At 44.3% G+C, this 25,869-nt stretch overlaps 1 protein-coding gene across 1 annotated transcript in view; it reads left to right on the top strand.

Annotated features, from left to right (window-relative positions):
* Nucleotides 1-1,937: 1,937 nt before the first annotated feature.
* Nucleotides 1,938-25,869, top strand: part of LOC144128366 (cell adhesion molecule Dscam1-like) — a 221,703-nt gene continuing 197,771 nt past the window's right edge. The window contains exons 1-2 of the mRNA XM_077661725.1: nucleotides 1,938-3,004; nucleotides 10,233-10,486. The gene's annotated coding sequence lies outside the window, so the exon portion shown is untranslated. The remainder of the gene's footprint in view (nucleotides 3,005-10,232; nucleotides 10,487-25,869) is intronic.

The raw sequence follows: 25,869 nt of genomic DNA, 5'->3' as shown, positions 1-25,869 counted from the left end.
TTACGGCTTGTTTTCCTGCAGTGCTCGGTAGCATGGTCGACTGAAGACATTGTACAGACCTTGAAAACAACCTGATGCAATACGCCCAGGAAAACAGTTCTTGGATAACGGTATTGGCTCCACTTCGTTGTCAGAGCTTCAGAGTTTTCAGAACCTTACGCAACATTCGTCCTTGGTGCGTTTTTACCTTGCCATAATAATGATCATTGCATGCACTAAGGATGAAAAAAGCGAAACACTGAAACGCAGCTACATACCAAAGATTGGAGGGCGGGGGGATTAAAAGCACGGATAAACGATTGCCGCTGCCATATCATGCCTAGTGTACAGACGAGCGTTTCGTCGATACTAATCGAAAATTGCTTGAATAGACTCTGAAGGCTTGACTCTGCGATACGTGGGATTGAAAAGCCCCGAGCCTGATCAGAATGTATTTATTCTGATCGATTCACGACCGTTGAGTGGGATTATCGATCGAGAATTTTGGCATTCAAACTAGATAGCTAATAGCCGGGATCTCATATTACGAGCTCATGTCTTTTCTGTTTTATGCCTGCCTGAAGCAGTTATCTCAAGAGGAGAGCGTCGAAGTCAATTAGGCTTAAATATTTTCAGAGGAACAAATACGCTGTCTTATTTCAAAGCACAACCATACCGGAGGCTTTATCTGCTATTAGGTATGAGTTTGAAGCTTAAATTCCAATTTGCATCTCTTTAAGTTTAGAAGATGAGAAAATAAAAAGTCAAGGCGTGGTGTGCACGCGTAGAAATTGATGAACACCAGTCCAGGTTCATTTTCAAATTGAACATGTGAACAGCCAGTCCAATTAGAAAATGTAATGAAACTGAAATTCATCACACGTGATGAAATTTCAGATATCCGTGTCACTTCTTACGTATTGTCTCTGTTGGCGCTTCTTTTCTTAGTAGTTCTTAGCACTGAAACAAATGCGATGAAAATTCAATTAGAGTGACCACCAAGTGTTTCTGAAGGAATGATAGGTATTAATATTGCAAAAAAATAAAAATAACCGAACCGAATTCAGCAGTTCGACCTCTCAGCCAATATTGTTGCGAGGAAGGAATCAATAAAGTTTTTTCATCGAGCAACTAGGATAGAAAGTTGATTTTGGACCATAAATAAAATTATCTATTTCTCAGTGATGAGATATTATATAAGTGATGCTTGTTGAATCCCCGGAATTTCTCATTTGAGACCACGTTCTTGTCTTGGTATTATTCGAGCAGCTTCAACATTCAACCCATTCCGCGAGAACAACTAGTTCGAGCTCAAGGGAACAAGAAAAAACAACGAGAAACGATTCATCTTCAGAAAAAAAGAACAGGTTTTCTAGCGTAAAAAAAATTGCCAGCGGAATGGACTCCTATTTTACTAGCGTCAAATTTGCTTGTATAAAGATCCGTTAAAGGGAAGTATGCGGAAATAATGCTTACATTAATGCGTTCTGCCAATCTACTCTCTCACTGAGCTCGCCGTCTAATGGAAGGGGGTGCTTTTGAGGAAATGAGAAATTATGACGGGCATGTATAATATTACAGGTAGAGAGAGGCACCGTTTCCGCACTAATCAAAAGAAGAAATCAGGGCAGTAATAAATGTATAACAAAAACCGACACCAATCGCGAGCATACTGTCCTCGAGGAGTTCAGTGTCTAGGATCTAGGATCAGGACGAACAAGCAGAACAGAAAAAACTGCCCTGAAAGCAGAAGGAAAGCGATAAGTCATGAGATTGTGAGAAGCCCACGGGAGGCATGTAGCGTCAAAGTTGCTCACGCATCGTTCACGCAAACACCAATGCAGTGCACGCACAGGCTACGCAAAATTCGTGCTCGCGCCCTGACAGGCCCGAGCCCCGGTTCCTGGCGCCCCCTAGGCAGCGCCTGGCGGAGAGGAGAGAGGGGCGCTGGAGCGAAGGGTCTTCGATCCTCGCGGCGCCCGGCACATTCGGCAGTTTCGCTTCGAGCCCGCCGCAGCGAGCGGGGTGCCGAGGCTCGACGACCGTGACGCCGTCGTCAGCTGTTTCTGCGACGGCCGCTACTATTGCCTTGACCGCAAGGAATCGCCTTGTGCGGTCGTTTATCGTCACGTGGTTGGAGCGCTACCTAAGTTCCTCTGTGCGGGTTGCGCTAGGAAGATCTCATGTTTCTTGCAAGTGAACTCTCGTTGCACACTGTCGGACTGCGCTCTCCCTGAGATCTTATAGGCCAGCCACGGCAAAGATGTTGCGACTGATGCAGGGACGCGACCTGTTGATACCGTAGACTGGTGTCCCACATCCGGCTGGACTAACTTACGGCGAGTGGGCCTGGCGGGTGCTGCAGTCGCCGACCTCACCGTACCTATTGGCACTGGCGCCTCTCATACCAGCATCAGCTGTTGGAAAGAGCCGGAAAGTATCAAATCCTGCTCTCTCTTTTACAAGTCAACACCGAGGAAAGATTCGAGAGAGCAGTGCCGACAGTGAGCGGACACTGGAAACGCTGGAGCCGGTGCGGCGCGGAACATCTCGATTGACATTCCGCACTAACTTCGAGTGGTGCCGAAATATTTGCAGTGACAGCAAGAACGGTGGTGGCAAGTGTTCTTAAGACGTGTTGATTGCTTGGGGTAAATTGCCATCCAAGTGAGCAGCATTAGCATCAAGGCCCAGAAGGGCCGTGCGCCGGACTGTGGGCAACACAGAAGACCTGGGAAACGCACAAGGAAGGTGACTGTTTTTGCGCGCGCCGCTGCCCCTGAGGGGATCGAAAGAGGAGAGCCGTTGATGGCCTCTTTACAGCCTGCAGCCGGCGTGTTCGCTTTTACGACCAGCGACTGTGACTGAGCGGAGCACGTTCACATGCGTTCGTTGTGTTGTGCAACTAGGCCAGAGATTTGACCTGAGCACTGAGTGACCTTCTATTTTTTTCTTGCCGAAAGACTACAATATCTGCTGCACTTCGGACCCTGCGAAGCCTCGCTTAGAAGCTTTTCTTTTTTTGGTGAGTACGAGTAGCACGCTTCACTCTGTGCATGATATAGGTGTCTCACCACATCATTTGTGAACTTTTTTATCTGTTGTTAGCTCTACTCAGAGAAGAGTATTTCCATTGTGCAAAGCTGCTTCTGACGCTAAGCTCTGCATGACAGAGGCTCACAATAGGAGCAAGCAAAAGCACAGGATGAAATATCGTTCTTATTGCTCTCCTCTGGACGTTGTCGTTTTGGGCACAGAATTGTAATTAAGTAAAATGTCGTAGTTTTCATGAGGCGTAATTGAAAAAATGAAACTGCCAAAAATAAAAGCATTCACTTCATATGTCCATAGTCGTGCTGTTTGAGGTAGTTTCAAACGGCACACAATTCTTGCTTAAAGCAGTGGACATAATACAGAAAAGGAACTCTATCGACATTATTATGCGCAGTTTACTCAATTTGAGAAAGTTTAACGTTCTCAATCTCACCATGAGAGCGCAGTGAAAAGCAAGGCACATTTCCGAAAGTGCCCTGGAATGGATACTTGAAATCAAAGAGCTTCTATTTATTTTGTTCTCCTGACGTTCAACAACATTCACTTCATTAAAAATTTCAAAATTGGTAAATGTTATTCAGTACAGCATTCTATTTTTATTTACGAAGTTAAGGTTTGCCTCTGATTTTTGCATTTAATCTTTAAACACATAAGAGCTGCGTCTTATTACTACTTTCATCAACATAAACGTGCTCGAATTGTTTGGTGATTATAGCACGCAATCCATTGCAAGGAATTTTGCTTCATTATTATGTTCACTTAGCACCTTCGTATGGTATGGCGCTTGTACGTATTCCATAAACGTTTTGTAAAGCATTCTATCTGCTCTTTTCTTTATATAGAGCGAGCCTACTCTTTGCCAGGTGACGATAGTTTGATTACTGTATCACAGGCGCGCCCATTTTGTGGCGCGAAATTTAAAAGAATGCGACAGCTAGTTATACCTAAAGAATAAGTCTGTTACTTAGACTAACGCGTGCTACTCACTGCACAAACATGTCACTGCCGAAGCTTCAGCACGTTTTTCGCAACTTAAGCTCAAGCTATCATTAGACCCGATCTCGTAAGGGAAGTGGAGTTCAAGTATCTGGTTCGTGTGGCCTTAGCACGTAATTAAAAATGTTCAGCCCGGCCTGTACTTGCTGTTCTTGGAAATTCTGAGGAAAGGTCTGCGCTACGATAGGCTAATGGCGAAATGTGGAGGGGTTCAGTATCGGCAATGACATACATTAAATAATTGTTTCAAGAGGATAATACTTTCTGCATCAAGAATAATAAATAAGAAGGTATACAGAGCTGTATCAGAAGAAAATGAAAGTACTCGAAACTGATAAAGATAAAAAAGAGCACCCAATTTCGATAATGGAGAAGTCCGGGAAAGCACATAGCCATGTATGGAGATTTTCAGAATGCAGGGATCACCGAAGGGTATGCCTCGTCAAATATAATTCCACAAATACGCACACTAAGTGAAACGGCGTGGTACCGCATTTAAAATCAGGTGGCGTGCTGGGTTTAGTTTCGATTTTCAAACTGGATGACGACGCAAGCATATTATGCAATTTCCGAACCAAACATTGGGTGGTGCCATTAGGCGACATTCATAGGTAGAATATTGGGTAAGCATACTTATTTACGGTGTAACGTCTTTACAGATAATGAATCTTATGGAGACGCTCGCACACGGGAGCCTTGTTCCCAAAACATAGTGATCAAGGCTCCCGTGTATTCGCTTTGCACAGGAGTACCTGAAATCTCCTCAGTCCGGCTAGCTGGAATGAAAGAAGTGAAATGGTTTAATTTTTTACACCCATTGTTATTATTACCGTAACTTTCATCTGCATCTTTCGTAGATGTGAGGGATTTCAAGAAATGTATTTCACAGATTAGAGCCAAACAAGATAGCACTTAATCGAATTTGTAATGCTTTGCCGTCTGGTTTCGTAGACAAAGGGCTGTTTTATATTGTTTACCCATTAAACTAAGCAAAAAACGCCTTTCACCGAAGTGCCAACTTTTTTTATCTTCGAAACCAGATTTCTTAGGTGGAAACAAAGTTTTATTCACGGCACACTAAATCTTTCCAAAGAAGTAAAATGACAAAACTACGAAGCATTTTATATTACCACCCTCCACCCTCTTTCCTCATAGCGACCAAGAACAGTTACACAGACGACCCAATAATAAGCACTATTTTACAATAAAAAAAAAAAAAACAGATGATCTTAGAACTCGGGAGACATTATAAATTTTGCAATTAAAATACCTGTGGATAGCACTACAAGGCAGTAAAATGGCACCATTGCTAAGACAATAGGCACGTGCTAATACATTGTGGGTAGGCAAAAATTGTGAATAGATTTCGGCGAGACAATTTACTCCACATATGGCAAGCAGATAATCACGTAGGTTTTCACAGCGGACTTGGAAAGAAAAGGAAAGCGGGGTTCGACGCGACACAGTCAGGCGGAGATATCAGATTAGGAAATGTGCTGCGGATAAGCCGTTCATAGATGGCGTTCTCAGAGCTACCTGGGGGTCAATGGAACGGATCCATTTCCTGGAGAGAGAGAAACCTAGAATAATGTAAATAATGCTGAAACTTTTCAGTTGTTTCATGACAGTAGTTAAAAGAGAAACATTTCTTGCTGCAATCCTCACCACGACGGAGTCCCTTAATTTTCGTGACGATATGAGAACTAATTAGTGACAAGGTATGTGGTCTGAACATTTTAAGAAGAATAACGCCATAGCAATAATAGTGACAAGAAAACGCAAATGTTTGGATCCGCCGTAGTGGCTCTGTGGATTTGGCCTTCGGCCACTGATCCGAATGTCGCACGTTCGATTCAGGCTACGGTGGCTATATTTCGATCAAGGTGAAATGCACGACGCCCGTGGGTTCAGCGCACGTTGGAGTGCCCTAGGTGGTATCAATTATTCCGGAAGTCTGAACTAAGTTGTCTACTTTAGCCTGAGTATAGCTTCTTCGGGGTGCAAAAACCACAGAATTTACTATCTAAATATTTTGTCTGGTTTTGCTATTTCAGCAAATTTTTCGCTTTACGTTTGCAGAATTTGTGAAAATTTCAAAGGTGTCGTCTGATAGGGTAACACATAAACTATGCAGATATTTCTGGCATTCGAAGCTAAGCGACTTATCTCGGCCATCAGTTACGATTTTTAATATGCCAATCATTCTAGGTTTTATGTTTATGCTGCTTCTGTACTGTGCAGGAGAGCAAACGAAATTTTATTACGACTACGAGCGAGGGTCCATTCGTTCAAAAATCTACAATTGCTTTGAAAAATTGGCAGTGGCTTAGCTCGGCTATGTGAGGATATACGTAGCGAAAGCTAAGGCATAGCTTGGTTAGCCTTCGTTAATCTTGATTGCAAGTCCAGGTTAGTCTGGTTGTCTGGCTAGTTGTCACGTAGTTGTAACGTGGACTTTTAGTCGCGCACACTTTTCGCGCGATCACTCCGCAGGTATAAAAACTAAGCTAGTAGTGCTGCAAAAACAAAACAGCGCGAAAACATTGGACTGCAGAAAGAAAGAAAACAGCGCTGAGTCTGTGTTCTTACTTTCTGCAGTCCCATGTTTTCGCGCTGTTTCATTCTAGTATCATGAACCAACTAGCCCAGCAATCATCCTTTTAGTAATAGTGCTGCTTTAAACTATTCTACGGATAAAAATCTCTTTTAATATAATTTCTCTTTAATCATGTTTACAGACTAGTGACAACAACGCTTTCTGTTGTTAAAACTACTCGCAGATCGATGTTAGGTAAACAAGACAGCCCGAGCACTTTCTTTGTTGTCTCCTTAATTTATTCTGTTCGCTTGTCGGCTCTAGTGGCAGTACTAATTGTGGAGAAGCCGATGTTAACATCTCATTGATTTTAGGCTTCGTTCATTATTTAGATTTAAACTAAATATTTCTATGCCTTAACAGTATACCAAGCCATCTGGAAGAGCATTTCGTTATATTCAAATAGCAAAACACCGACGAGAAAGATTTTACAAAAATGAAGTCAGTCTAGCACTAATTGTCGCGTCGCTTCGAAATTCTAACATCAAGATGCTTGGATTAGTCACATAAAAATCCGAGTAATCATGAAACCCCTTTTTGTTTTGAAGATGCGCATCATGCCAAGAGTTTATAAAATGAAATGCATTACTGCAGGCAAAGTCTTTCTGCACAAAAATGGCAGAGGAAGTGTTATTAAACTGTCTTCCTGCGCATTGTTCACTACTGCTTTCGGAAGGTGTGACAAGAAACTTCATCTTTACGATGCAGGAGTTGTTAAATTCGTGCGAAATTAAGAAAGACCTTAGGGATAAAACAGAAATTAATAGGTTCTATCGGTTTACCATGCATAACCTCATCACGGTCTCATACGCTGCTTTAGTTTTTTCTTTTGGTTTTTGTTTAGGCAGCAGAATATCCTAGTCAGACGCAAGGAAATGTTCAGCCTGACAATTCTAATCCAAATTCATATCTAAGGCCTTGGTGATACTGTGAATGTACGCATAGAATTTAGCAGCCGTAGGTCGAACAGTCCTCCATGTCCTCTGCAACGGGCCTCCAGGCCTGAGCACTCATGCAATGACCTATTATAGCGCATATTTATTCCAACACATGTTCGGAAGAATGCGCACCTTAAATAAAATTCTAAGTCATCTCCAGGAAAAGATATATCTTGGCCGCTGGGAAGAGAAATTTGGTTTAGACAATTCAACCAACTTGAGAGAATGCTCGTAGCGCTTTTATTGTTTCAGACTTCTTGAAAAACTGCCTACGTGGGAGCACCGTGAGTGTTCTTTGACTTCAAATTGCCTTCAGGCTGCGGGAGGGATTCGTTATTTCAGAGTTAAGTAAAGCACAAATGTGCACGTAGAGGTAGGTAGGTAAACTCTTTTATTGCGCCCAAAAACAGGGGACCAGTCAAAGGACCGGTTGCGCTGACTTAGAGGAGGTCGGCGGGGATCCTTTGGGATGCCGCGGCCTCCACCGCGCGCTGGATAAGCCAGCGTTGGTCTGCTGGCTTGGAAGTACACAGGAGAGACTCCCACGTCTCTGGGGTGTTTGCGCCTACAAGCGGGAACGTCCGATTGTCGGGTGTGAGTTACTGACGCATTTGCATTTTTACAGTCATGCGGCATTCAATGGGGCTAATAGAAGTTTAATTACGAATCGCTGTGGTTGGAAGGCAGCTTGACTGATCTGACTACACGTGGCGAAAATAGTATAGGATGTCGAAAAATTTTGTAAAGTGACAAGTTTATTTATTTTATCTTATGTGTATATCGAAGAGGGAAATTACTGACTGGGAACAAAAAGCAACAGAGCCAGCACCACATAATACTAGCCTGTGTGAAGAGCTCCAGCGAGAGTCTCACGCATTGGCGACCAGTAATGACAATAAAGCGCGAAGCGCAAAGTCCTCCTCATCGTATTCGTTACGATATCATCATTTTACTCACAACACGAGACCCACATTACAGCCTCGTTGAGAGACTTATTAAGGGCAGCGGAAGCACTAGCATGCGTCCAGTTTCGCAAACGTTCACGTGTGAAATCCGAGCCCTGCGTGTCTACCTTGGCGCATTTCTACAATCGATCACAACACCGGGCCGAATGTCGAGAGGAGGCGTAGGATCGATTGAAGAGCGCTGGTGGCACAGGCCTCGTTCCGGCCTCGGAGCGGCTATGAATATGAATCAGCTCTTCACCGAGGAGACCTAAGGGATGAGAAAGTTTTTGAACCGTCGATGAATAAGCCATGCGCCGGTGGAAGCGCCGGTTGAGCCGACGAGCGCTGCAGCGCGTCGTTTACAATATTTAAGAAAAGGAAGCCGTCTGAGAGAGCGCCCAGTGGAAGTTTGCTGAAAGAGGACACGTGGAATCGTGAATTTTTTTTTCAGGCTTTATCACCAACCTATTCCGAAAGCACTTATATTCGCGTAGATTTTAGACAGTGAACACGCACTGGGCGGAACACAAGCGATGAGTTGCTTGAGACGCTTGCGTTAAGTAGGCCCTCGCGCATTCAGTCTAAACTTCGGACTTCTGCGCGATTACTTGCGAGTCGATAGGGGGACAAAAAATTCGCTGATTTGTGAGAATCGGGCGCACGTACGTCAGCACTGGCACTGACAAAAGAGCACGCCAACAATTCTTGCACCATCAGTCAGCATTTTGCAAGCAACTGTCACAGCGTGCTTGTAGGGATCTTGTAGTGCGCCACGCCTTTCAATGTAAAGGTGTTTTTTTTTCTTGAATATCTGAGTACATTATGCACGACTGCCAAGCACATAAATTTTTCCGCAAGCTTATCTTGACAGCCGCAAGGGGGAGACATTTCCTCGCAAGCACTCATATCAGGCTATGTGTTCACGGAAGTTGCTTCAGAGGCGGTACGCAACAGGGTGCTTCTTGACTTTTCCTCGGCGTGCGCGTTGGGCGTACAGAACGGTCCGGAGTAGCACTCATCGGACGCATTACGGACTGAGTTACCAGATGTAGGCCGAGCCCGGCGAATAGCAGAAACAGTGGGGAGCCTCAGTGCAACGCAACCAAAAGTCCAAAGAAGCTTTCTGCTTTTACATTTTTTTCCCTCAAGCCTGTCAAGCGTGGGGCGCTAGAAAACAGAACGCCATCTGTGTTCCTACACCAAACTCCTGTCTGCCTGCATTATTAGTCATGGGTACATTTACTCTCTATAGGTACATCTTAATGCACTCGCTTAGCTTTTCCACTTTAATAATGAGTACAGACTCCCATTACCTCTTCGAGAAAAGCAAGTAAATCCTGTCGTTAATGCAGTTTCATTATATAGTGCCACCTAGAAAGACTAGGAAAACCTCAGCAGATTTACGTCCGTTAGAATATTAACGAGTCTGCTCAGCGCGAATAAATCATAGCACTACGTCGTTAGTGAATCGTACACGAAGAATAGTAAGAATGAGCGCGGCATTGTTTATTCAATTGGCTTAATATTCTGAGTGTTGAACGGCATCTTTTTTCACCGTTGCATAGTTATGATGTTGCGCAGGGCTTATAGAAAACTCTGTTTCCAAAAGGTACGCGTTATTACTTTTTTGCTGTGCTCTGTACGCGTTGCAGTTTGTCGCTGCTTGTTGCATTCCAGTTTATGAAACCAGTTAACTATCTTCCGTCTTCTCTAATTCTGCAGGTATCCTCTACGTGTGCCAGAGTGAAGCGGCGCTGTTCCGTTCGTTAGTGCCCAACCCTTAGACCTGGATGTTTTGTGCCGAACTCTATAAACAAGTCAAATCTTTCGCCATGGAACTAGACTTGACTAATGCCTGCTCCGGAGCCCCTCTGAAACTTGTGATCGCCACAATTACCACTGCTCCTTCTTTCCGCTGCGTCTTCTGCCTCTCATCTTCACGGCAACGGCGTTAGTTGTCGTCGCTTTTCCGATCGGTAAGTAAAATGTTGGCAGCGATGCTGTCAGCAGTTTGTTGTTTTTGTTTCCTGTGTTGTAACAACGGCGAAGTGTGTAAATTCGATTGTACTCAAACATACATAAGCACTTTCAGCCTTAATTTTGTGAATCATGTAAACGAACCAGTGGAATCACTATTTCGCGCACGTAAACAATGACGGTGCATGTTATAGTGGAATAGTTGCAATAAAAAGCGATTTGCTGCTTTTTTATTATTAGAATTTAAACTTGTCACAACTGTTAAAAATATTTCCTGCGGAAATGTATTTCCCGTTGATGTTTTTTCGGCAACCAAACAGCACATTAAAGTAGTTGCGGAGACAGCTATAACATCTGAAGCACTTCTGTTCACGTAAATTGGCGTTTAGCATGTCTCTCCTGAGGGATACCAACTGGCTACCCGAAACTAATGGCTCGCGACCAAGGCTGCTGATTTTGAATTGTTTAGGCAAGCACTTACAACGCCACTTTTTAGGTTAATTACCATCTTACACTGGATGAAATTGAACTGCGAGTGCTCGACGTAGGACAAGGTATCACGAATATGCATCTATATGAGTTTTGTGTTGTGAATGGCGCCCGTATGCAATTTACGACCACCGAAAAGACGCCAAAAAAGCCTTCGATTTTATCAAATGATGGTTTCTCAGACTATGACGCTGTTAATGGCTCAGGCAAGCAATTTATCATACAATCGACGACCACAAACGGGGGCCTAGAGGGCATAAATTAACCTCTCGGTGGCGGACCGTCGAGTAAAATTAGTGTTGAGAAAAAAAAGAAAAGAGGAATTGAGAGCGTCCACTTTATTAACACTAATCAGAATTTATCGCCTACTGGGGTGACATTTCATTTAGTTTTTTGATAGAAATGTTCTCTCGGAGTGATTTTATTTTATTTTCCCTTCACGTTTGAAAAGGATTTTTATCAAATCACGCTATTACGACAATACTAAAAGATAAACGACTAGTTCTATGCGCCCTATCGATTGGAAAGTTTAGCCCTCATCAATAACTTATTATGCTATAATGTGATGTATAAACTCTCATGGTAACGAAGTGATGTAATATGCCTAAAAATGGCATTTTGCAGCAGCTATGTAGATGCCAGTTAGATTACCTTGCATACTCAACGAGAGTGCTGCTGTATAATTTGGTGATTCTATTTGTGAAGCGATTCGCTGGAAGCGACCTATTTTCTTTTTAGTTTAAATACCCGCGCAGAGTTCGCGCAGAGCCCAGGCATTCGTTCAAGATCGGGAGACGAGTTAATGACCTTTACTTCTATCTATTAAATGATTAGGTTTCAAAACTGCAAAACGCCATTTTTGCACCAAACATCTCTAGGCGGAATTTCGTGTTCATCATTTTGATAACTTCATTCTGCTGGAGCTCCGTTTCTCAGAGCATTATCATGTAAGTGATTAGTACGCCTTTTCTTCCGTCTTTGTAAAAAAACACATCATTATCATGCATTAGAGCGTGCAATAAAGGCCCAAGTTTTTTTCTAACTGCTGATCACATGTGTGGGGCCGAGGTCACGCAGATGCCGAAGTAGACATAGAAAGCACAGTGAATTGACTAGCATATGTGCTTTCGGAATACAGAAAAAGAAACAGGGGAGTATAACGTGAATAACGCACACATTAACAAGAAGGTATCAAATCTTATCTATGCACGCTTTCATTTCACTGAGCTCGATTGAGGAGGCAGGTACAGACATATCATAAAGAGCCTATTTGGCTATTCAGCGCCAATAAACACCCACCACACTAAGCACACCCTACACTCTAAACAAAAGGAGTAAACAGGAATAAAACTGTCCTCTAGTGCACCCCCTTTTATAAAAGGGTGTTTGCTAGAGGAGAGTTTACCCCCTTTTTACTCCCATATAGGCGTATTTGTGTATTGAGTGTAGAGTACCAATTTCAGCAACCTTAAGGCTCGAGTCCTATTCGGCATTAGTATGACAGGCACAATGTTGACAGAGCGCTGTCTTGCGTGAATGAGTCAACGTCCTTATCGTGGAGACTAAATGCAAACACACTGCGCTTGCTCCTACCTCTACTACTGCTCGTAATTTTACCCACCTATGGTAGGACGTCGCAAGAAGATAATATCACGCTACCGCCGCACGCGAGCATTCAGAATTGCTGCTGTCTTCGGCTCGCAATCCAATCACCGCCCGGAAAATTGGAATCGGACAACGACGCCTCCCGTTCCTCCTACGCTGAGCGTTATCGTTCAAAAAAGACGACGCAAACCGTGACAGCAATAAGCGGCGAGTCTATATGGCCGCCTGCCGCTGATCGTCCCCTAAATGCAGCCTTGCCAGCGAGTGGAACCGGACAGCGGGCATTCGCGTCGATTCCCTGCGCAGCCGCTGTTTCATGTCGCTCTCGACCGTTCGAACGCAGTCCGAGCGGGATTCACGAGCTTATTTGCATAATGCAACCAGCGGACGAGACCGACCCTCGAACAGTCTAGTTTGAACATTTATTCTTACTTTTTTATTACCTTCTTCTGCCCAGGCGTAGCAACTGATCTCGTCTGTCGCCCTTTCTATACAGAGACCCGCCCGTCCTGTTTGAAAACTGTGTCCGGCTTATTTACATATCCTTACGCGTGATCCAAGATTTCGGGTTTGCGCATAGCCATTCGCCCTTGTGATTCGGGCGCAATACGGGACTATGTTAAAGCCCCGACGCTTCGTGTTTGCTTGTGTGGCGCCGGATGGACGACGCCCGCTTTCGGAGGTAAGATATATGTTTCTTCCCGGGCACAGCGCTGTGAGCCAAGACGTCCGGAGGGCATCACAGCGAGACGGCCGTTGACGTCTCGAGACGCCGATGCCTCGACGCTTGAGGCTGGGGCTCAAAGGCAGCGCGCTCGGAGACGGCGGAAAAGACGCACTCAAAGACCCTAGGATAAGGAGACAAGCGGGAAAGATAAAAAAAAAGAGGGAGCCCGAGTCTAGCTTCACTCGGTGAAAAAAGAAATTGAAAGGAGTAGAGAGAGCACAAAAAAAGTCGTGGAAAAGAAGCGGTGCTGGATTTGCCGTAGATTTACCCGCTGGGATTTCTTACGTTGTTCTGCGACGCGAGATGGAATGGAAGCTGTTGCGCTCGATGCAATTGGTCTAGGACAAGGGGGGCCACATTTTTCATTTTTATCCTGCTGAGTCAGTGACGCCACGCTAGTTTTGCAGTCGTTGAAAACTGGTTGAAGAAGATCACTGGAGTCAAACGGTTTTGACTTCTCATTTGAGAAGACTAAATAAACACAAAAGACTAAATAAACACAAAAACAGGACGTCTAAGTGTTTTCTCTGGCATCATTCCTTGCAGTTAAGGACTATTAACTCGATGGGCTACTTGAGGTCTATGAAAGAACGCGGCTGCTGTGCTCAAGGGCGCCAGCAGCCTTATCGGTGACTTCTGCGAACATTTATGCAACTTCGAGTAATAAGTTAGTAATGACACAAATTACGTTGTTTGCTTTCCAGTTTGCTCTCTTTCTTCAGTGGTCATTCCTTGCGGTATTGGCTTATCGCTGGCCAAAGTTATGGGTGAGGTGGATTTGGCCAAGCAGGCCTCGATCTTCGAACTTTACCACTGTCGCTTACTTCCGCGTCGTAATCTCCTGCGAGCAATAATGTCTCAATCAGAATATTAACCTCTGCTGCTTTTCTTCAAAGCCCCACGAAACTGCGTGACGGTTGCGCTGGATACGGGCACTTCAAAGCATAGGTTGAAGATAAGCATCATCTACCTCATGCTGACTGCTCCGCTATTACCAATGCTTAAATTTGATGAAAAACGAGCTCTCAAGATGAGTTCGGTTGCAGCGGGAAAAAAAATTGGCAAGGAGTTCAGTCCCGATTTGTTAAGTGGTCGCGGCACGTACTCCGTGCGTGCTACAATGCGGCTTGGGCGTTGCAACCTGTTTAAATACGCATATCCCACTTCTCGGACGCTAAAAGCACAAGGCCACTTTAGATTTTTCAGCAACTAATGTGGCGAGGATGCTTTAACGGTGAGCTGTCAGCAAAGATGAGCAAGCCCGACACAGAGCTAAGCCCAGACGAAGCCCGCCAGAATGCGCGGTGTGCTAGCGCATAGCTGCCTTCGCTTGACACTGCTTATCAGTGGTGAAGAAGAGTCGAGGGGAAGAAGTTCTGCTTGTTGACGCGCATAAGACTACTCCCTCGTAAAGATTTGGTGAACCTCTGACCCATATCTAACGACTATTCCTTCAGCATCTTCAACTTCTGCATGCTTTCTTGTCAACGGACACTTTGTTGACTCGCTTGACTTGCGACTTGCAGGGAGCTGGACATTTGCGGAGCATTTTGTTGCGTTGTTCACGTACTTAGACATGCATAATTTCTTCCCTTTTCCTAGAATGGAAATACTGAAACCATTTTGGCGCCTTAAATTTTTTCATTTTATTTTCTATAAGAACCGGAAACTGTGGGTGCGCACCGGTTGTACGCATTCAGAAGCGCATATGCCTGGGATTTGTACTGTCCAACAGAAGCGTAGATGGGGCCAACTAGCACTTCTTTGCAAATCTTCCTCTTGGCAGCGCAGAAGGCCTTTTACGCTGCAGAAGCCATAATTTTACATGAAAATGTATGAATAATCTTGAAGCATTGGTCATTACTCCGTTAATTACGTGCGTGCGATTGGTATTCATACTGTTTCCTTTTTGTTTTGCAAAATTAAGTCTCCCACTGAATACCTGGAAATTAAGAATGCGTGCTCCATCTCATTGTACTCTGCTTTTTTACATGTACATTACTTCTGTAGTTTTTTGAGGTGCGCTATAATGGGTGTACAGAGCCAGCGCTCGCTGAACTGTGCACCACCCACCGTGGCAAAGCTTAATAGTGTAGAGAGAAAAAGGTGCTGGCTCTAGCTATCCGTTCGAGCTATTTAAACAAAACAGATACCAGTAGGGAGATACAAGCAGAGGAACCTACGCGCTTTCACTGAACTCGCTCGCGGATATATTAATGCCAAAGCATTGTATGGCTCATCGGCATAGAAACCCGGTAGTGGCAGTCTTATACAGCAACGGTGGTTCAAAAACCGTCAGTGAAGTCACCATGGTGTTGCATGAAGTCAACAGCAGGACTTATGATAGTTAACGGTATACCATGGGCAATGAAGCATGGACCTTAGAAGATATATTAAGACCATAATAATATAAATAGTCAATGACATGACATCACAAACTGTTATGAAGTCACAAGACACATTGACGTCACATGACGCCATTTGTGGCACTAAATAATCATGAGGTTCATTAATGACATTGACAGTGTTTAAGGCCTTCAAGGTTAAGGCCTTTAGAGAGAAGGCCTTCAGGGTAAGGACCTTAACGTTGATGATCTTTAGGCCAAACGGTTTTAGGGTGAAGGCCTTTACTTCAAAAGCCTTCAACGTGATTGTCTTCAGTATGAAGGTCTCCTTGTCAAAGGCATCTAGAACAGGTTAAAAACCTTCAGTACAAAGGTGTCTAGCGTGAATGCATTTACGAATGGCTTACGGTCTTGTGTCCAACAAATACGAATGGCACAAACAGGCAAGAAGATGATAAACAAGTATTTAACGAACCTTGCGGCAGAACTAACGCTGAGAGATCCATGGTTTCGCATTCACAGCACTTAAGTATTCTCACGTTCCCTCCGTAATTATTTTTCGCGCAGGCTACGCAAGGTCGAGTATAAGAGACGCAACGGCGGTTGAAAATAAGGCTCGCAATCCTAACAAATCTATAGCGTCTTGTGGCACTAAGCATGATAAGAAATTTTTACCGTGCTCTGAGGGTGGGGTCTAAAAAATACCGCTGTCCTGTGGCCAAATTTAAATTGGTCGAACAGGACGGTGTATTAACACACGACTGAGGGAACATCTGAAATCATTAGATTCTAACCGGTCCACGAATTTAATTGATCATTGCCGAGAGTGTCAATCATGTTTTTCTCCCTTGTGCTATTGTGATATATTGTATAAACAGCCCAATCAATTGTCCAGGGAAACCGTAGAAGCCAACAAAATGAGAAATAAACCAAGATTGTGCGTCAGAAAAACATCCCTGCTCCTGCGTGACAGTGAGGTTGCCTATCATGACATAACATAGTGCATGTGCCGTTTTAATGTTTGGTTGTTGCCTGTTCGCTTATATTTGCCTGTTTGCTGTGACTAAACTTCAGTTGAGAGTCAGCGCTTACCCTGTGTTTTCTACCCTTGAAGTCCCCGTTTTCTGCGCTGTAATTTTTCAATATGTATCACCAACTCGCCCGCCTTGCTATCGTATTATATTATGAAGATGCGTTTCGTCAACGGATGAGAGTGAAGCATAGGCACGTTGACTGGGGATCCTCGAGGTACAGTTAAGAAACTCAAGTTTCACTAGCGCATTCTGAAATCTACGGCCTGCTGTGGCGCTGCTCCTCCATACCAATTTCATATTTCTTGGCCATCACTTTTAAGTGTGAGGCAATAACACAATATCGTATTATACTGTTGTGAACATATTGATGGGAATTCTATGATATTCGAAATTTTAGCAAAATCTTGCTCTGTAAGTATATCCTGCGATCCAATTGACTAGTTAACACGGTCCAAGAAATGCATTAGGGTGAGTTTTTTCGGAATAATTAGCAGAAAACTGTATGCTTCGCAATGATTAATATGCAAATATATGTATTTTTATGGTCCAATGTTGCTGTATGCGAAATGATTGTGTTCTTAAACAACTCACCGTTGAGAAAAATGTGTCTGTACAGAATAAGTCGCCATAGAAAACCATGCGTCAGGTGTTGGCTTTGAAGCTGCCTGCTAGCGCTGATGAGCCCACTCACCGGCGTGTTGAAGAGTGCCCGACCTTTATCGTGCTTACAAAGTAAACAACACATCTTCTGTAGCCTCCGAGTCATGAAGACGAATGTCAGTTTCTGTTGACAACCACTGCAACTTGAAATAACCGGGAACACGTGGTGTTTCTAGCTTAACGCTGAACATGTTTTCTTCTCCCTTCTGTCATCGAATGCGCAGAAACGCAACTTATATGCCGTCTGTCTTCCAAACAACAAACGTAGGAAGAAAAACCTTTGAGCAGATCAACGGCATTGGCTCAATGTCCTCCACATTATTCCCTTTTTTTACTGCTGTACTGTTTGAGGGAGCGCCGCCGGCCCGACTTCAGTTTTTTTTAGTATAGAGTATCGTCAAAAAACACGATACATTGAAAATCTATTTTCGATACCGACACTCTGATACTTTCATTTTTGGCGAGCGATACATGATAGCGATAAACAAAATGTATCGAAGATACATCCATCTTCGATACTGCCCATACCTGCCAGTTAGCATGGCTGGCAGGTTGCCACCTTCCCACAGTGGCGCAGCGCTTTAGTTCTTTGGCCGAAAGATAGAAAGCCTGCCAAGAAGTACCTGCGCAAAAATAGCCTTACGGGAGTTAGGGTTAAGAAAATGTGGGTCTCACAAGTCTCAAGAGTGGCTGTGTTCGAAATAGTCAACTATGGGGCAGTGGTACCTCGGCAAACAGCAGCACAACTACGACAGGTCGAATACGAGGACTCTCCGCTATCTTTGAACCTGATAGAAATGAGGCCTTGCGCAGAGATCACTAATTATTTCGCTTCATACTCTTCAGAGTAGGTTAAGTGTCGTCCATATTTTTTGTTCATGTAAAACTGCGAACCGCAGAATCTGTATCCTGATTTATAAGTCGGTCCTTTTCGCTGTAAAAGTAATTGGAGCGACGTTTGTAAGGAGTAATAAAAGTTGAGTGCATGGGGGGACGACAAACAGATATTTCAACTTAAACATGGCAAACTAGTGATAGAGTCTAAAACAAAAAGAGATCAGTGAGACTTTACGTTTTTTTAATGCGGAAGAAAGCTTTGTGCCAAAATATTATGCCCTATGTACATGCTGACGCTGAAAAGGTATCAGCGCTTTTGCAAGCGCAGGAAAATTGCTGCAGTTTTCCTTTCCTTCCTAGTGGCTCATATCATGTGTCTTCCACTTGCTAACCAACTTGGAACTGGCTATAAAGCTCTGCAGGCGATACTGGCCTCGTGTTGCAGCAGTGCACATCTTGGCTAACAGAAGCTGGAAATACAGTTTATTCCACTAATCTGGGCTTCTGTTTTAACAGACAAGGATTAGTCTCCCAGCCTACAACGTAGCCACACGCATGTGAAACCGCATAGTACGTCGCGTCGAAGCTGGGAATTCATTATAATTAAGCTGCTATTGTCACAGAGAGATGCTCACTTTGTTAACCAGGGCGAGGCCAACCCTATAAAACATGACCCCCCCCCCCCTCCCCTCACATATTAGTAACAAAAAAAGCTCATTTTGTTTACTCAGAGGCCGGCTGGTATTTGTCGGGGAGGGGGGGGGAGTTTTTAATTAAGCGCGGTCCCGCTGAGAATCCCACTGCGACTCTAATCTAGGCGGAAGGCCATGAACTCACCCGGGGAACGAGAATCGAGCTTACATGGGCGAAAAAGCCTACATTGTTAGGCAGAGCTTTCCAGCGACTCCAGATTTTACGTCCGGATTCCCTTCTGTTCTGATACTTGGTCATATACGTAAGCTTCCTGTTAGCAACAAGATACTAAAGAAAGCGGAAACTAGTGTTTTAATGCGACATGTGATTTATCAGGTGAGCCTTACACATCGTCCTTGTAGCGTGTTCCTGCTGACGAGAATTTTTTAGTCTTAAAATAGCCTTAGGTGACCGTCGTAAGGTTCAGTGAATGATGTTTGCGCAACATAATTAATCAGGGGAGGTCTAGGGAACAAAGAACTCAGCCGGAGGTGCAGTGATACAGCACTTTGCCATCAAGTAAGCTTACGTCCAGTAAAAGTTATTCTTTAAGATCTATAATTCAAGCTGGCACCTCAGAATAGAAAGACGTCGACAACAGGTTCCTTTCACCGCGAAAAAAGTTACTCTTCGGTGAAATAACAAAGGCAGAAAAGTAGAATGCCAAGTAATCTGCAGAAGATTAAAGAGTTGACTTCTATAAATGTAAGACAACTTGCCCCTGCAGGAGGCAGCGTGTAACACTCAGGGCTATGGTGCCATAATTGCTACATGGACTATGTTATTTCAAGTCCGCGTAAATATTTCCTAATCTTTAAAAGGCGCTTTTTGAAACTTGCACTTAAAATAACAGTCCAACATATAGCCCGCAAGCGGCGTCTTCCTAAACCGTCATTTCAGTAACTTCGCAGAAAACAATAAAGAAAAACACTCTAGAAGCAGATTGAAAAGAAGTAATTGGTCTTGAATAGATATTTTTGCTAACTTGCTGGATTTTTGTTGCAAAAATACACCCGTTTTTAACCAGATGCTGTCAGAGAGCATTTACTGAGTTCAATACCTTCGGCGACAACAAGCACAAAGCTTGCATGTTCATTGGCACCAATCTTTTCAAAGAAAGATCTTTGTAAAATTTTACTTTCTGATCAGTGATAATTTTTGCCGGAGAATAATAAAGAAAATTCATTGTCACATTTCCATGGGCATCCATGAAGCACTCACTAATCTCCGTTCCACTCAACCGCAGACACCATGTTAGCAGGAGGACAGCTTCGTAGACGTGTTTTCAGAGGGTCCTATGGAACCTCAAAAAGAAATTTTAAACCAGCAATGAAGTCACATGATTGCTGTTTTGCCTCTAGGCCATCCAGATGGCAAGCGGGTTTTTTTACAGCCTCCTGTATATCTGCTCATCACTTACGGACCCTTTGTTTCACACTAGGCACAGAACGCCAGCTTTTTTGTGCATGGAACACGGCAGCCACAACAATGAAGTGTGCAGCATCCTGTGTAAAGAATTTCCGCGAAAGTGTGTATGGTCATGGCTGTCCTTGCATACAGCTTCCACTTCCCGGCATAAAATGAAGAGCGTGCAAATAGCTGGAAAAATTGCCACTTTCAAAGCAAGAATGGAGAGAGAGAAAATCTTGAACAGAGAGACAGAAAGCTTAAACCGACATTCGTAAGGTCGGCTTTCTTGCTTCGAGAAATAGGTACCATAGGGCGTAGAGGTGGGAAGGAGAAAGAGCACACCACGATGCAAACGCGCATGAGAAAGATTTCGTGTTATGAATTCATGACGTTATTATATCGAGGAAGCTCGCTTCCTTTAGAAATGTGATATAAATTAGCTCTAAAGGAAAGACACTTCAAGACATACAGAAGCAAGAATAATTAGACTTGTTTTTGATGTGCTTGTGCCCTCATGCTAACGCGTCAAACGTATGATGCAAGTATAAAAAGTAGAAAGAAAGTATTTCTCTGTTCTCTGGAAGGTGTATTTTTCGGTAGCAGCTACCGCTATGACAAGGGCTGTAAGGCGCCGTTTTACTATGTACCTAAAATACAAAAAAGGTATGAGAAGGAAAGAAACGCCTCTAAAATACCACATACGAACAGCGAAACTTCTTCGGGGTTCATTTCGGCAAGGAGCCGTAGACAGGGAGGCGGGGGAGGCGAACCAGTCGGCGCAGAAGGCGTAAAGTCAGCATGTTTGCGCCACCACGCTGAATGGCAGATTTCGCACTCGACCGAGCCGCCTCGCGTCTTTGGAGCGATCGATACTCGTCGCCTCATGGGGCCCTTTGTCTTGGCCTGTTGTCCTCCTTCCTGCGTCGCCTTTTTGTGACTCGCTCTCCCGTGGCTTATCCTCAACAAGCTCCACGTGCCCTTCCTTCTCAGCTGACATACACGGTCCTGTATGACATGCTGGTGCACACTCGACATTTTGCTCACGCTTGGGTGTCAAGCCTGGAAGAAAAGCATCTTTCTAGTTGCGCTGATCCTGCACCCAAGGTATTCATGGCACAGCAGGATAATATGTCATTGTCGTGCTTTTTCAGAATGCTTCAGAGTCCAGGCATTGCCCTAATGCTGGAGGGAAATAACTCCGCCCTTAAATGTCGAACGCGCATAATGTCTGACGTGAATAGTTAGTGGCGATTGCTGCCACCACTTTGAGGTCTAGAGACGCGCTATATAAAGGGCGAGCTGTAGCAATGTATAGAATCAATGTTTTCTGGCCAGTTTACGGCCAGAGGATATGCTTTCAAATTGTAAGTGCCTTGATTGCTTGGCAAAATAATGAAATTAAGCCATCCGGTTTGTTACGCGCTATTTGCCACTGCAGTTTGCAACGTCTTTCCCTTTCCAGTAACTCTGACGACTATGCAAAGAACTAAAAGTAAAACTGGGAAATTGGAGCGAGGCATCGCGACAATTGAAAAAAAAAACCCTTTCCATTTTTTGGCGATTTATTCTTCAAGGACTTTCATCTCAGATTATCCTCACCGCAATTGCTGTTTTTTGCGACAGAAAGGGAGCCACAAACTTGCCTTCCGGCATACTGGAAACGTTTCCTATACTAGTATGGGAGTCCAAGCACTTATCTCCTGCAACAGGGGTGAGCTAATCTCGAGGTTCTACGTCGCAACGACGCTAAGTCATGTCAGTGCACCAAATCTTCATGAGTTGCCTAATAAAACTTGTAAACCCGAGAGCTCCGCGGCTTGTGACCGCCCAGCTTAAGACCGCTTAGAAAGGAGCCTACTCAAGTTCTTGCACAACATTAGGCTTAATCCTTACAAGCTGGTGGCACCTCGTGTTTCCCCGTTGGGCATGTCATTCGACCTTGCGCTGCCCTCAGCCTCCTTCATGGCCTCTCCTCTTCTACTTGCACACTTTTCTTATTAAACATGATTATGCACCCTTTGCATGCTCATGCGCATATCTTACTTTCGAGGTGTTAGCCACTTTTATGACTGGACATCTGATGTTAAGTAAAGGCATGCAATTGCTGTCTCGCTACGCAAACCAGGCACAGTCAAACGTTGGCAGCTCAGCCGCTGCCATGGGCTGCTAAATGGGATGCCACATTGCGAGTATGCTATACATATATGAAGATGAAAAATATGCAGTCGTTTTTTACCTGGAGAACTTTCATGCTGTGATGAATTACAAGTATTTGTTGGAGCACTACGGACCATCAAAAGGGACATTCGTTCTGACCATCGCGTTAATGATGCAAGTAAAATTTGCTGTTTTCTCAATGTAGGCTAAAGTTGTGTGGGTGAAGTAGGACTAACAGTACGACGAGTGAAACTTAAACTGGCACTGCGCGGACAGAAATAGCAGCAGGACACCCAGAGTTGCGCAAGCGCTCTCTCGAATACTATATTTGCCAGAGACAGGTTTGTCACTAGAAGAGTTCGAACTGCGCCAGATGCAGCTCTATGAGGGGCTGAACGCTGTGTTCGGAAAGGTGGGAACTCTGGCATGACGTCATACAAGGCAGCGCATGAGAAAAGTAGTTGTGAGACGCCAGGCCCCAGCACCTAAGGCACCTCAAACTTCGAAAAGTAGCTACATCTCCCCTCCCTTCTTTCGCTTTCTCGTCTCATTTTGATACAGAAACGTCTATTCATGCATCACAAATAGCGTCCAATGTATGCCTGGGGAGACGTAGGACGGCTGCGCCCAGCGTGGGAACGAACAAAAGACGGAAGGGTGACTGTGGGGAGCCATTATTCTAAGTTTGGTTACACTTTACGAAGTTTGAGGAGCTTTAGCAGCACTGGGTGTGGCTGGCTGTAGTGACTGTTACTTACGAAGCTTTCTTGAAGTTAACTAGGATTCTGCTTTTTTATAGGAAGCTACGGTGAGCGCATCATCCCAAAGACAATAGCAGACGTTGATTGGGAACAGTGTCATCGCATGCACGATAACAAGTGTGTGGTTATTCAACATTACTCTATGCTTCGAACAGTAAAGCATTTAATTAGGTTGAGGGCATTTCTGTGACCCTGAAATCTTTCATCGGACGTAGTCTTATTTTTTGGGAACTTGGTGAACTTCACTGTCTGTTCTCTCCAGCGCGTTCTTCTTCTCTGGCGGGACACCGAAGGCAGCTTTGAAAAAGCACTAACCATGCTGACTCGCTCGCATAAAGACTCAAGGAATTTAACACTCGCAGTGAAAACAAAGACAAAGAATTTGCCAATTTATTATAGTAGACCTCGCGAGCATTGAGAATTGGATTTTTGGAATGTATTTATGTTTAGATAGTCAGCATAACCTAATCACAAGAAGAGGACACCGAGACGCTGCTGCGATTTTGTCTTCCTGTGTGCTTGTAGTTTCTGTATTTAGCACACCACAACGTGTTCTGAATTAGAAGCTATCACACTGCAGTCATGTACTACGCCTAAGCGGCAGCTATACTTCGCGTCAACTTTCTTTTGTGGTGCTGATGAAGCTACGCAATAGAATATATTCCCCGTTTGCGTTTATTAGTTTCTTCCTAACGCAGTTTATCTGGTAATACTCGTTACGTAAGGCATAATTCTAAAAAAACTCAATATTTTCAAATTGCGAGAATGAGGCCAAAAAACTTGGAGGACTCTTAAGCTTCACCTTTAGGAGTTTAACGCGATAGTGTTATCGGACCGCCGTCGCTTATCGGCAGCCACTCGCGGGGAGAGGGAGTGCCGGTTCGCCACTTATGGGTAGCCGCTATCAGCAGCCACACGTGGGGTGGGGGTGGGTGGGGAGGGGGTGGAGAAGGAGTGGGTGCTTGTAACGCGCGTTGACGGAGCAGCTGCGCAAGTCCTCAGCCCCTGGTGCTCCTGGGATGTTTCAGGCATAAATGATGCGGCAGGGCACAGTACAGACGCGGTAGCCTTCGACTGTGGCGATGCCGACGACGATGGAGACGAGCTTTGCGCCTCACGAGCTCCTTAACGATTTCGCGTTTAAACGGTTTCATTGATCAGAACTGATTGTTTAGGCACATCCAGTTTGAAGATTACGTAACGGCGGCCCGTACACTTGCCACAGAGCGCTCAACCGCACAGCGGGCATGGTAGCAAGCGGCGGTCCTGTTGCCGAAATATTGGCAGAGCAAGAGAGTTGTACACTCTCCGCCCCTGTAGCTTTGTCTTCGTTGCCAAAAAAAAATTTTGTCGCTTAGTTTACGATTTCGGTCTGCCTCACTCCTTTACTCCGGTACACTTTGCTCGGGAATCCCTGATACCGCCTCTACTCCTTGTTTACGCCTACCGTAACCCCCCAGACAAAGAGCGTACAGTTCGAGCAAGCGTTGCTTGAAGCCCGGCGGCAGTCAGGCCAGCCGTCTAAGTTTGCACACGGCCCGGCGGGTCTTGTCGCGCCCCGGTAGTTATCCCTCGTTCTAACGCTTCTAATTCGGCTTCTCTAGAAGCCTGCGGTGCGCACCTCTGATTACGCCATTTTTTCAACAGCTCTTTCAGCTCCCAACCACTAAGTTGCGCTTAGGGAAGGGAACGGGGCGTCGGAGCTGGAGAAGTTTTGTAACTTTTTGTAGAAAAACCAACAACGCTAGCCCTGGGCGTCTTGTCAGGTGTGTTGGCGACTGATGCTGACACAATACGAGTCAGCCTGCATTCTACCCTCTCGCGTTTGTAAGGGCACACTCTGCTCATACTGCCGAAAGCAGGGATGAATTCATGCTGAAGTTTGCGCACCTGAGACCACCACAACAAATATATCTGTCTGACGAATTACGTTGCCTGATGAAGGCTTCATGCTGCCTGATTTTGCGAAGACACTAATTTTTGTAGCTTTTTCTAACATTAATCGAGACAAAAATAGGTGGAGCAAGACCTAGAGGCTCATGGCAACTTTCCGCATATTTTCATAACTAGTGTGCTAACTTCTCATCACAGGGTTTATTTACATAGCAAATAGGAATAAAAAGGAGTACAGAAATTCAAGCTTGAGAAGACTAACCCCATTATGATTACGAAATGAATTGGATCTTTATTTAATGTAAACCACTGGTTGCAAAAATTGATTAATGCTGTAGAAAAAATTGCAAAATACATTCTTAAACGTGAGAAGGTGTTGAGAAACATTTTACAATTTTTCACCAGATAACTGCTGGCTATATCCGCTTTGCTCAACTTTAAGAGGAGGAAGTACAAATATACCTGCTTTCGTAATGCACTTTTCTTTATTGCTGTGATACGTGACCGCTTTCTGTGGTCACCGAGCGCATGTTAAATCAAGATGAGCAATTTGATCATTTATAGCAGCTCTGATGAGACAAAATATTACATGTAGTGTTCATGACGATTAGATAAAATCCTTAACAAGAGAACGAAATGCACACCAAGCCGAAGACAGAGTATTGTAATTCATGATCATACTACTTATCTATAAGTATATTAGTTTGATGCACAAAGAAAGGGGAAAATGTTTAGATCCCGCGCAGAATTTCCAGTAATAGGTGAGCATTG

Source organism: Amblyomma americanum, chromosome 4 (genome assembly GCF_052857255.1).
Source record: "Amblyomma americanum isolate KBUSLIRL-KWMA chromosome 4, ASM5285725v1, whole genome shotgun sequence".
NCBI lineage: Eukaryota > Metazoa > Arthropoda > Arachnida > Ixodida > Ixodidae > Amblyomma > Amblyomma americanum.
Note: the sequence above shows the minus strand (reverse complement) of the source record. Positions and strands in the feature narration are given on the sequence as shown.